The following is a 13,301-nucleotide window of genomic DNA, read 5'->3' as shown; positions in this document are numbered from 1 at the left end:
CTAGAGGAGAACATAGGTAGTGACCTCTTTAACATAGGCCACAGCAACTTCTTTTAAGACACATCTCCAGAGGTAAGGGAAACAAAGGCAAAAATGAACTTTTGGGACTTCATCAAGATAAAAAGCTTCTGCACAGCAAAGGAAACAGTCAACAAAACAAAGAGGCAACCCACGGAATGGGAGAAGATATTTGCAAATGACACTACAGATAAAGGGCTGATATCCAAGATCTATAAAGAACTTCTCAAACTCAACACCCAAAAAACAAATAATCAAGTCAAAAAATGGGCAGAAGACATGAACAGACACTTCTCCAAAGAAGACATGCAAATGGCTAACAGACACATGAAAAAATGTTCATCATCATTAGCCATCAGGGAAGTTCAAATCCAAACCACATTGAGATACCACCTTACACCAGTTAGAATGGCAAAAATTGACAAGGCAAGAAACAACAAATGTTGGAGAGGTTATGGAGAAAGAAGAACCCTCTTACACTGTTGGTGGGAATGCAAGCTGATACAGCCACTTTGGAAAACAGTGTGGAGGTGCCTCAAAAAGTTAAAAATAGAGTTACCCTATGACCCAGCAATTGCACTACTGGGCATTTACCCCAAAGATACAGATGTAGTGAAAAGAAGGGCCATATGCACCCCAATGTTCATAGCAGCAATGTCCACAAGAGCCAAACTGTGGAAAGAGCCAAGATGCCCTTCAATAGACGAATGGACAAAGAAGATGTGGTCCATATATACAATGGAATATTACTCAGCCATTAGAAAGGATGAATACCCAACTTTTGCGTCAACATGGATAGAATTGGAGGAGATTATGTGAAATAAGTGAAATAAGTCAAGCAGAGAAAGTCAATTATCATATGGTTTCACTTATTTGTGGAACATAAGGAATAGCATGGAGGACATTAGGAAAAGGAAGGGAAAAATGAAGGGGGAGGGGAATTAGAGGGGGAGACGAACCATGAGAGACTATGGACTCTGGGAAACAAACTGAGGGTTTTAGAGGGGAGGGGGTGGAGGGTTGGGTTAGCCCAGTAATGGGTATTAAGGAGGGCATGTATTGCATGGAGCAGTGGGTGTTATACGCAAACAATGAATCATGGAACACTACATCAAAAACTAATGACGTACTGTATGGTAACTAACATAACATAATAAAAATAAATAAAATAAATAAATATTCTTTTAATTTTGTGATTATTTTCTTCCTGTTAAATCATTAATTTATTTCAGATTTTTGGCATTAATTCATTTGAGGGTTTTGGTATGAGGAAAGGATACAATATTTTTAAATCAAAATCAAATTGTTCCAATGCCATTTATTTTTTATATATTTTTTAAAGATTTTGTTTATTTATTTGAGAGAGAGAGAGAGAGTGAGTGAGAGAGCACAAGCCAGGGGGAGAGGGAGAAGCATACTCCCCACTGAGTAGGGAACCCAATGACCCTAGGATCACGACCTGAACCAAAGGCAGATGCTTAACCGACTGAGCCACCGAGGCATCCCTCAATGCCATTTATTCTTTAATCCATCTTTCTCCCCTCATCCCTTGGCCCCATAAGAAAAATGTCGATTTTATTATATATTAAATTCTCATAATATATGTAAATCTGTTTCTGGAATCTTTAGTGTATTCCATCATTTTGGTTTTTTTCCCCATTTCTTTCCCAAGAACAATTTGATTGTATTTTTATAATAGGTTTCTAATGTCTGGTAGAGCAAATCTTTCTTATTTTTATCTTAAAATATTTTTCTGGTTATAGTCACACATTTATTATTTTAATTAACTTTAAAATAATTGGGTGCCTTTTCTTCCAGTTTAATTGGGGTATTAATTAGTATTCATTATATTGATCAGTTAGTTTTTAGAAAATTTATATCTGTATGACACAGAGGGTTACCATCCAAGAATATTGCATGTGACTCTGTACTTTGAGACAGTTTTTAACTCTTTAGTTGAGTTTTTAAAATTTTCTTTACATGATTACCACCTCTTTCTTGTTTATTCCTGATAGGTTTATTCCTGGTTTATGGTTTCTGTGTCTGTTTTTTATCATATTTGCTGTTGTGGATGACTTTCTTTTCCTAATATATTTATGTAATAATTTTGTATACTTATTTTGGAATTAATTCTTTTACTGAATTCTTACTGTTTCTGAAGATTTTCCTGAATTTTTCTTGTATTATGTTACTTGTAAATTACACTATTTTCACCATATCCTTTCCATATTTACAGGTCTATTATGGGATAGGTCCTCTGAAGCAACATTCAAAATAGTAGTGAGTGGAGAGGCAAGTGGCTGGGCTCAGTCTGTAGAGCACACTACTGATCTCAGGGTTGTGAGTTCAAGCCCCACATTGGGTGTAGTGCTTACTTAAAAAAAAAAAAAAAAGAGTAACTGTACATAAATCCATTTGGTTTTAACTTATATAGGATTATCTGTTGTATTTTGCTGTTAGGCATAAAACTTGCTACAGGTATATACACACAGAGACGAATTTTAATAAATACCTTATTTGTAATCAATTGAGATGATTATGTGATTTTATTTTCTGTTATGAACATTTAAAATGGTGAAAGCTATACATATCCTATTCATTTGGCACCAATAGATAATTATGAAATTCCTGTTCATTCTGCAGAACAATTTTTTTTTTGTTGCTTGGTTGGTTGGTTATTTAAGTATGGTTGACACATAATGTTACATAAATTTCAGGTGTACAATATAGTGATTCCACAACTCTGTATGTTATGCTATGCTCACCTCAACTGTAGCTACCATTGCTGCACAACAATTATAATTATTTTTTATGCAATCTAGTAGTCTCCAAATTGTGGTGGTACATTCAGGTAACTGAGAGAAAAAATGTTAAAACTTCCATTTCAGTAATCCATGTCTTTTAAAGCAACTGCATAGTGTATTAGTAGAACATTACATCTATACAAATTTTAAATAAACACATATCAGGTTCACACTACTCCAAGTTTTATCCTGTACTGGTCTCCTAGATAAGTGATATGATATGCTGGACTTTCATTATTTTTCCTGAACAAAGGAGAGTTATGCTACTTTTTTTTTTTTTAAATAGGCTCCATACCCAGCATGGAACCCAACATTGGGCTTGAACTCATGATCCTGAGATCAAGACCTGAGATGACATCAAGAGTCTGATGCTCAACCAACTGAGCCACCCAGGCGCCCCTGTTATGCTACTTTCTGAGGTCAATCATCTCAAACTGTAATTGATTTTTAGTTAGAACTTTCTTCTTTCTTTCTTTGAGAGAGAGCACATGCACAAGTTGGGTGGGCAGGGAGAGGGAGAGAGACAATCTTAAGCAAGCTCTTTGCCCAGTGCAGAGCCTGAAGAGGGGCTTGATCTCCTGACCCTGAGATCATGACCTGAGCCAAAATCAAGAGTCAGTTGCTTAATCGACAACCACCCAGGTGCCCCAGAATTTCCTTTTTTCAATCACATTGATGCTGTAGTGTTTGGTTCATGAACATCTGTTCACAAAATTAAATTTCACATGGCCTATTATGAATAAAAAATGCTCTATGTTTCAATTTGGTGTTTTGCCATTGAATATTTTATAATATTAATACCGTACACATTGTTTTTAGTTTTCATATTTTCCTGTTGTATTTTTACCCATCCATTTTTGACATACTTTTATCTGTGCTCTGCATTATGCTTAACAGAAAAACTCTAAAGATGAATTAATATACTATAACTAATGTTTTAAATATTGTTTCAGAAGAGTAATTCAATAATAGAACTTATACATCTAGAAAGGATAAGGCATAAGAAGTAGTATTTACAGATTTTATTATATGTAGAGTCTGTCTTTTTAAATTTCCTTAAGGTCCAGAGGCACGTTTTATAAACATGCATTCTATTTTTTGGAGTAAGTGTTCCAAAATGTCTTTTTGACTTTTCTTTCATCAATTACATTGCTTTTCTTCCCGTGAGTGATATTTTTCACTGGCTCTGTCAGTGTTTTGTTTCCTGCCTCTTACGGCAGTGGAGGAGCTCAGCATTAAGCCAGGATTCCTGTGAGTGGACCCTCCTTGAACCCTCTCCCAGTTAATCCAGTTGACCATGAGACCTTTAGCTGGAGGGTTGGACACAGTGTATTGCTTGTGTTCAGTTGTTCAACTCTCCCCTGTGCTGAAGGATATTGAGGCGGGGGTGAGGCAGCTTGAGTATATAGCAGCAATACTTTATGGGTTCTCTGATCACTCTCCCTCTGTCCTTGGCCATGGATATATCTGCCAGCATCTTCCTGATCTCAGTACTTTCACAGTCGTGAGAACATCTCAGCCCGACTAGAAGTGGTAGGTGAAAGACTGTGGCTCAAGTGCTTTTGTTTGCTGCTTAAGTGAGGTTTTTGTTTCCCCCCAAAAATAGATATTGCCTTACACATGACTTCTTATAAAACCTTCTCTTTTAATGAGCTATATCTCAATTAGTTTATTTTTAACCTAAAAAAATGTTTGGAGGAAAGATCTTAGCCTTAAGGACCATACTCAATGGTAGAAAAATCTCACACGTAGGCTTGGCATTTATTTCCTGGTGGTATGCCAAATGTGGGCCATGTTTGAGCTTTATAATGGGCTAACATACAACTTTTTTTATTGATACAATTAAAATATTTTATAATGTTTTTTCCAAACTGTTCTACTTATATCAGGCTCTCACCGTCTCTTAAAATCTAAAATTATACAGTTCTTTCAAATACTCCAATGCTGAGACATTTTAAAGAAAACCAAAAATAGCAGTATGTCGTTCAATGTTTCAAAGAGCTTTTCAAATGAGATAAAACCTCAATCTAGTGTGATCAGTAACAACCACTCTCTATAGAAATTAAATCTTAGTAAATATTTTATTAAAATAAAGCTACTCAACGGGTCACCTGGATGGCTCAGTTGGTTAAGCGTCAGACTCTTGATTTCAGCTCAGGTCATGATCTCCCAGTCAAGATTCTCTCCCTCTGCTCTTCCCTCCCCTCACCCCCTCTCTCAAATAAATGAATAAAACTTAAAAAAAAAATAAAGCTACTCACAATCCTAGTGTTCAATTTTCATGTAGCTACTAATGCCAGGGATCTGTATTTACCCTATTACATCTCAACTTTCATTTATATAAATATGAAGAATGTAAATTGTTTCACATTGTGAAACATTCTTCAGTCCCTGTGTGGGACTGTTACAAATACTGCAACTATTTGTGAGTACCTCAGGAACTAAGCATTAGAACAAGAAGAAGAACAAGAAAATAGATGGTTGGCACTATTGGGAAGCAAATCTTTATTGTACAAGATATATTATATCCATACTATCTGAAATGAAAATTTTTGCAAATTAATTAGTCTCTTTCCCTTCCCCAGTTGCTTTGGCTACAAAAATCCTCCTTGAGGGCGCCTGGGTGGCTCAGTTGGTTAAGTGACTGCCTTCGGTTCAGGTCATGATCCTGGAGTCCCGGGATCGAGTCCCACGTCGGGCTCCCTGCTCAGCAGGGAGTCTGCTTCTCCCTCTGACCCTCCTCCCTCTCATGCTCTCTGTCTCTCATTCTCTCTCTCGCAAATAAATAAAATCTTAAAAAAAAAAAAAAAATTAAAAAAAAAAAAATCCTCCTTGAACTTGATACTGCACCCATCCCTAAGGCACAACCTGCAATTCACCAAGACTTACAGATGCACTCAGCAAGAGCTGCGAACAAGAGTTCTGGGGCACCTGGGTGGCTCGGTTGGTTAAGCGTTGGACTCTTGATTTCGGTTCAAGTCATGATCTCAGTGTCCTGAGATTGAGCCCTGTGTAGGCTCTGCGCTCAGCATGGAGTCTGCTTGATATTCTCTCTCTCCCTCTGCCCATGCCCACCACTGTGCTCTTTCTCTCTCTCTCTCTCAAAAAAAAAAAAATTTTAGATATATGCCAATGCTGAGCACTGAACTCTTTGTGACAGAGGGGCCTATGTGTGTAGTAATGAATTTGGTTTTGCATGTTTCAGATGGACAAGACACATGAGACTCTCTGAAGTGCCTGGCGTAGGGCAGGGATTCCTCTTTCTGAGTCTCTACTGCTCATAACTGAAGGGCAGCGCTAGGGATAAGGTGCCAGAGAGCCTTTCTGCTTTCCTCATGGGTCACTTCTGTCTCCTTGCCAGTCCCCATTCTTCAACCTAGCACCACTCAGAATTGCCTCACTTATTAATCTCCAGAGATTAAAAACAAAAAAAGCTACTTAAAACTCTATGTGCTCTATGATTCGCTTCAAATTTTGTTATATCTGGCACATATGCTTCAGAGGCTGTGTGTGTGTGTGTCTGATTATTGCCATTTTCGACTTTCATTAAGGATAGAATGTACTCTATTTTTAGTTCTTTTCACTCATCCTAGTATTTTTTGGAGAGAAGGGAGAGAAAAGCATGCAGTCTCTGCTGCCTGTCTTAAACATTCCTGATTACTTTTTAAATCTAGAAATATTTATGGCTGAATTCATAAAATTCATTGTATTCAGCATGAAAAGGCAGATTCAAGCACTTTAATTGGATTGTAAAAGTCACATAATAAAATTTAATAACAATGTATTTAGACCTTTCAGGTAACGTAAACTATTTAGGGCTCCTATGTCTGTTTGTATTTTAGATTATGTTCTAAAGCATATAAGTAATTATAATAAAATAATATAGGAATCAGAACTAGAAAGACTAACTGGAAATGAAAGTGCATACCTTTTGTCTGACAGCTGCAAAGTCTTGCTCAGGCTCTGTTCAGATGTATTAATAGCACTGTTATGACTGAACACAATGGTGTCATCATGTACAGGATATTTCTTCAGGCTGGGGAGCAATAGTATAACAAGTGACATATTAACAAAGCACATTTGTTTCATTTTGATAGTGCTAATTAGTGCCTCTTCTATAATTATTTTCCTCTGGTCTGGTTTTCACCTCCCTTCCTTTTGCTGATAAATCCACTTGTCATTTAGGTGAGGTTAGCAAAGTGGGCCTCAACCTAAAGAACTGTATAGATGAGAAAATATATGTGCTTTGAGTTTAATGTCACAACATGTTGCTAGTTAAAGAAACCAAGACATAAGGAAAAGTAACATAAAGAAAAATAATACATTTATATTTATATCCAGTAGAGTCTTTGTAGACCATGAAACCAGGAGTTCAAACAAGATTCAGAAGAGTATATCTGTATATACATTACATTTCAATACAGAAAATATTATAACTTGCTTAACTGAAAACAGTTCTGAGAAAGCAGATAATTGAGTTCATGGAATTTTTACTCTGAAATTGATCCTTGTTTCAATATGTATTGGTTAGAAAGCCTTCTAAAATATTTATTGGCAGTTCCTTCTACCTTAGTAAATGGCAGGCAAGATTGGAGATTGAAGCGGAGATTGAAGATGATGCAATACCTTTGGGTCATTCTGTACACTAAACAATCTGGTCTTGAACTAGCATATTGATAGAGTAAAACTTCGTCTAGGTGACTGTAGCATAAACTCCAGTAGTTAATATTTTGAAAAAATCCTGCCAGTTTTACTGTCATTTTTATTTTATTTTATTTTGTTGTATGTTATGTCATGTCCTGTCATTTTTTGGTGAGATTCTAGGGTAGACTGCTTGAATCTTCATTTGTCTACTAAGTGGTTTTGCTGAAGAATCTATTTTCTTTCATGTACTTAAGAAAATCCCTGACATTTCTTCTCTCTCTCCTTCATACAGTCAATTTTTCTCTCTCTACTAGGTCATTCCCAGTAATATGCAAACATGCTCTTATTTCCCTCACCTAAAAATATTTTCTTAAATTGAATTCTAGGTCAGCTGCTTCTCCAATTCTCTGAAATTTTCCCACAAAACTCCTTGAAATAATGGTACATACCTGCTGCCTTTAATTCCTCTGCTGTTTCCCCAGTAGCCCTCTCCAGTTATGCTTTTGTGCCCACCACATCACCCAGACTTTGCATTTCAGGGTCACTCCCATGTTCTCAGTTTATAGTCATACCCTCTGCCCTCTTCTTACTAGACCCTTCATTGACATTTACTTACTCCATTGATCATTTGTCCCTCCTTGGTATTCTTTTTTTCTCTTGGCTTTTAGCTCACCACACTTTCTTGGTTTCCAACCTACCTCAATGCTCATTCCTTCTCAATCTTCTCATGCTCAATTCTTCTCTTCTCTGATCCTCTTAATGTTGGAATTTTTTCCCTATCTACACTTATTGTCTTAATGACCTTATCTAAACTCAGGACTCTAAACATTATCTCTAAGTCAAGAACTCCCAAATGTGTATCTCCAGTCCAGACCATTCTCTTGAACTCCAGATGTGTATATCCAACCACCTGCTCAGCATCTCCACTCAGAAGTATAATAGATAACTCAAACTTAACATGTCCAAAACTGGACTGCTGGTCTTCCTACAAAAATCTACTCTACTTAGAGTGTCAGGGGACTGTAATGCCTTTGTTTTGGTTGCAAAACAAAGGTTGCTAGAGTGACCAACAATCCAAGTTTGCTGGGGACTGAGGGAATTCTCAGGACTTTGAGAAGGACTTTCACTGCAACAACGGAGAAAGTCCTGAGCAAACCAGAACAAGCAAACCCTATCAGTTGCTAGAGCCAAGAACCTTAGGGCCATCTTTGATCCTTTCCCTCACATTGCATCTCTAATTTATTAGAAAATCCTGTTGGTTCTACCTATAAACTAACGAGTTCATACCACCTCCATTGCTATTACCTGGTCAAGCCACTGCCCCTCACTTGCATTACTGAAATAGCCTCTTAACCTCTCTTCCTATCTCCGTCCTTCCTTCTCCTGTCATGCGTTGTCAACACAGCTGCCAGAGTAACCTTTTCAAAAATATAAGCCAGATCATAATATTCCTTATTCCCCAAACTCTGTAATCCCTTCCTGTTTCAGGGTGGAAGCCAAAATCTTTACAATGGCATCTGAAGCCTGCATGATCTAACTCCAGCTCCTGTTTTATACAGCACCCTCCCACTAGCCTGTCAATTACTTCAACTCCTACAATTCTTTTCCTTGTCCATTGTGTTTTTAGCCACATTAGTTTCCTTACTGTTCTTTTCTGCAGATAGGCTACTATCTTAGGGCTTTTTGCATTATCCATTCTTTCTGCTTAGAACACTCCCCAAGTATCTTCAGGATTAGCTCTTTCATTTGCTTTAAGTCTGCCTCAAATGTCACTATTGTCATGATGATCATACTATTAAAAATTCCACTATCTTCCATTCCAGATCTCTCTTCCTATGTTCTATTTGTTCCATATGCTTTTAACCTTTTAACATACTACATATTTTACATGTTTGTTATATTCATTTTTCATGGTCTATCTACTCTTGGTAGAATATAAGCTCCAGAAAAATAGGGTATTAAAAAAAAAACAAAAACTCTTTCTTACCTAAGAAATACCAAGTGCCTAGAACAGTGCCTGCCATAGGAAGTTATCAATAGATATTGAATAATCAAATGTATTTATTTAACTTCACCTCAGTAAGTACCTTCTAAATTCCCCCTATACCCAGTAGTTCCATCCCAGATACCTATAGAGGGTTCCAAAGATGAATGAAACATTGAGGTACTTACCATCTATTTGCAGAGTTGAGATATAATGTAGTTATTATGGAGGTGATTAAATATTACAATGTGTGGTAATAGCTACAAGTCTTGTGACCATGAGAAAATCTGAGGTTTTTTTAATCTAGAAAATTAGTTATTTACTGTAGGGGTTACCTAGAGACCCTTCCAATTCTAAAATTATAATGCTTTATGTTTTTACAAATTATTAATATGAAGGAACTAAAAAATACAAATGGATGTAGCTAAACCAGGAGAAAGACCTGCACAAATCAACAGATGTATTGTGGGACAGCTGAGTGTGAAAAAGTGTTGTAGCACATACCACAAACCAAAGAGAAAGAGAACATTCATGACAAGTATTTCCAAGGAAAGAAAGAGACTACCTTGAGCTAAAACCTGAATGGATGGATCTGAGAACAATGGAGGACACGGGACAAAGTTCTCACAGCCTCCAAGATAAAGGTCAGTGCAAGAAAATCTGTGTGTGAGCCTGGGAAAGAAAGTCTAGGCCTTGAGAATTAGTGAAGTATGTATGCAGTAACCCTCTCCCCAACCTCCTCTGACTTCCAGAAGGACAGAACTCACTCTGGGAAAACAGAAAAACAAACATGCATGATGCCAGAAACAAAACTGAGCAGGAATGACTGAGATAAATAGAGATCAAAGTATCAGATGGTGGGATGGGTTAGAAAGAAGGACACAGTTTCCAAAAGGTACTTTAATAGCAACATATAACATCTAAAGCTGAAAGCACTGTCTAGGTCAGTGAGGCTTGTAGAGCATATGGGCTATATATAGCTCTAAGGGCTGAAAATCTTCCTGAGCAGACAGAGAGAAAGAGACCATATTTTCAGCCCTTTTGTTTACAACAGAAGAGTAAACCCTTAAGCCACATGTCTCAGTCCCTTCAGGCTGCTATAACAAGATACCATAGACTGTGTAGCCTATAAGCAACAGAAATTTATTTCTTACAGTTCTGGAAGGTGAAAGTCCAAGACTGGGGTGCTAGAATGGTCAGGTGAGGGTTCTCTCTCTGGTTCTAGCTGGCACTTTATTGCTGTGTCCTCATATAGTGGAAGATGCTAGGGATCTCTCTGGAGTCTCTCTTATAAGGCGCTAATCCCATCCATGAATTCAGCACCTCCCCAAAGCCTCACCTCCCAATACCATCATCTTTAGGGGTTAAGATTTCAATATATCAATTTAAGGGGGACACAAACATTTAGACCACAGCACCATAATATTGGGAAAGCTACACTATTGTCTACTCCCCTTCTAAGGAGCCTCTTTCTAATAGCCTAGGGAAATCTCTCTCTTTTAAAAATCTGGGGAAAAAATACAATCTAACTCCAATAAAAGTTATTGCAAATATAGTGATGTGTTCCAACAGAAAATGAGAACACATCAGGAAAAAACATGGTCTCTAAGGAGGTGGGAACTCTAACATAATATTTCCAAGTAGCATAATGAAAATGCTAGAAAGTTTGGAAGAATAGCACAATTAAGAAATTTTAAATCTCAGAAATTATGTGGCTAGATGATAGGAAGATATGAAGAAATTGGCAAATATCAAAAATGAATTGGAAAAGAAAAACAAAAATATTTAGAAATAAAACTAAAGTATGGGGTGCCTGGGTGGCCCAGTTGGTTAAGTGACTGACTCTTAATTTTGGCTCAGTTCATGATCTAGTGTTGTGAGATCAAGCCCTGCATTGGGCTCCCAGCTGGGTGAGAAGCCTGCTTAAGATTTTCTCTCTCCCTCTCCCTCTGTCCCTTCCCTTGCTCCCACACATGTGTGCACTCTCTCTCTCTAAAGAAAAAGAAAAAGAAAAAGAAGAAAGAAAGAAAGAAAGAAAGAAAGAAAAAAGAAAGAAAGAAAGAAGAAAGAAAGAAAGAGAGAGAGAAAGAGAGAAAGAAAGAAAGAGAGAAAGAAAGAAAGAAAACTAAAGTAAGCAGAAGACAGAAGTGAATAGACACCAAGAAGAATAAAGAATGCCATAAAGGAGGTAAGACAGCTAACAAATGAAAATAAAACAAAAAGATAAAGAAAGATAATAAAAGGATTTGAAAAACTGATGGAGAAAACCTGAAAAGTTAAATAACTAATTAATGGTTGTTCATAAAGATGGACACTAAAGTAATGGAACAGAAAAAAAAATATTTAAAACCATAGTTCAACAAAATTTTTCTAGAAAATGAAGAAGACTCTGTGTACATGGAACCAGAGCAGTCAAAACCATGACATAGCCTAATAAAACTATTAGACTTTAAAAATAAGGAAAAATTACTTTGGGAATTCCAGACCTACCCCCACCTCTGGCCCCCACCAACACACACACACACACACATGTACAAATTGAGTAACAAATAAAGGAACGAAAAGGAAAGTAACATCAAATTTCTCAACAGCAACATTTTAAACTACAAAACAATGAAGTAATATTGTTCAAGTACTCAAGAAAAAAAAAAAAAGTGACCTGAGGTTTTTATACCCAGCCAAACATCCTTTTGATATCTAGGCTACAAAGATTTATGAACATGCAATACTTGAAAGAATGTTATTCTGATAAAACCTTCCTGAGGAATCTACTACAGAAAGAGTTTCAGAAAAACATAATATCTGGAGCAGTTTCTTCATAAGGTCTGGGGGCTTGGCAGTAAGCAGTTACAGACTAAAAAGTGGAAATAAATATGACAAAATGCAATGTGAATACTACAGGCTCTGTTGTCAGAAAAATAATGCAACCAATTAAAAAATGGGAAGAGGAGGCAAAGAGTAAATAGAAAGTGGAATAAACTTGCTGATTGACTCACTGGTATTAAGAGTGAAAACATATTATTTAAAACTGATAAGAACTTGAAGCTTAAGCATATTTTGCTCAACAAACATCAACACAAAGATTATACTAATAAAGAAAAGAGGAAAAGAAGCAGTTACTTGCTGATATTAATAATGATAATAAAAACAAAGTTTCAGAAAAAAGTTGTGGTTAAAAGTGTTACAGAATGGTATCTCTATAAAATTAATCATTTAAAAAGTCCAAACCTTCTCAAATAGCAAAGGAACTAACAAAGAGAGCAAAGTAAACAGCTCATATAATGGCATACCTACATGTATACACAGTTATAAAACATAATACTCTATTATAGAGCTGAGACCAAACATATTAGTTGGATCCATGTATATTAATGGACTTAACTTACAGAATATAAGAAAAAGATTTTCAGATTGACTAACAGAGCAAAATTCAACTTTATGTTGTATGCAAAAGACATACCTAAAATAAAGTGAATTGAAAAGGCTAAAGATAAAAGTATGAGCAAAAATATGTCAAATAAAGGCAAGTAAGAAGAAAGCAGGGGCCATGATCTTGATCTAAAACAAGGTAGAATTCAGGCCAAGAAGAATTAATACAAAGTAGGACACTCTATAATGCTAAAGGCTACCATTCACAGTGAAGATATTAATATCTATTCACCAAATATCAGTACAGCTTTCATAGACCAGAAATGATAGGACATGAAAGGAGAAACAGACACATATTAAAAATAGGAAACTTTAGCACACTTTGCTCAGATCTAAATGCATCAAGGGGACAAAATGTTAGCAAGGACATAGAAGACCTGAAAACCATAAGACAGAGTCTTAGATATATAATAAGTACTTTT

The sequence above is a fragment of the Halichoerus grypus genome, chromosome 1 (genome assembly GCF_964656455.1).
Source record: "Halichoerus grypus chromosome 1, mHalGry1.hap1.1, whole genome shotgun sequence".
NCBI classification, from domain to species: Eukaryota; Metazoa; Chordata; class Mammalia; order Carnivora; family Phocidae; genus Halichoerus; species Halichoerus grypus.
Note: the sequence above shows the minus strand (reverse complement) of the source record.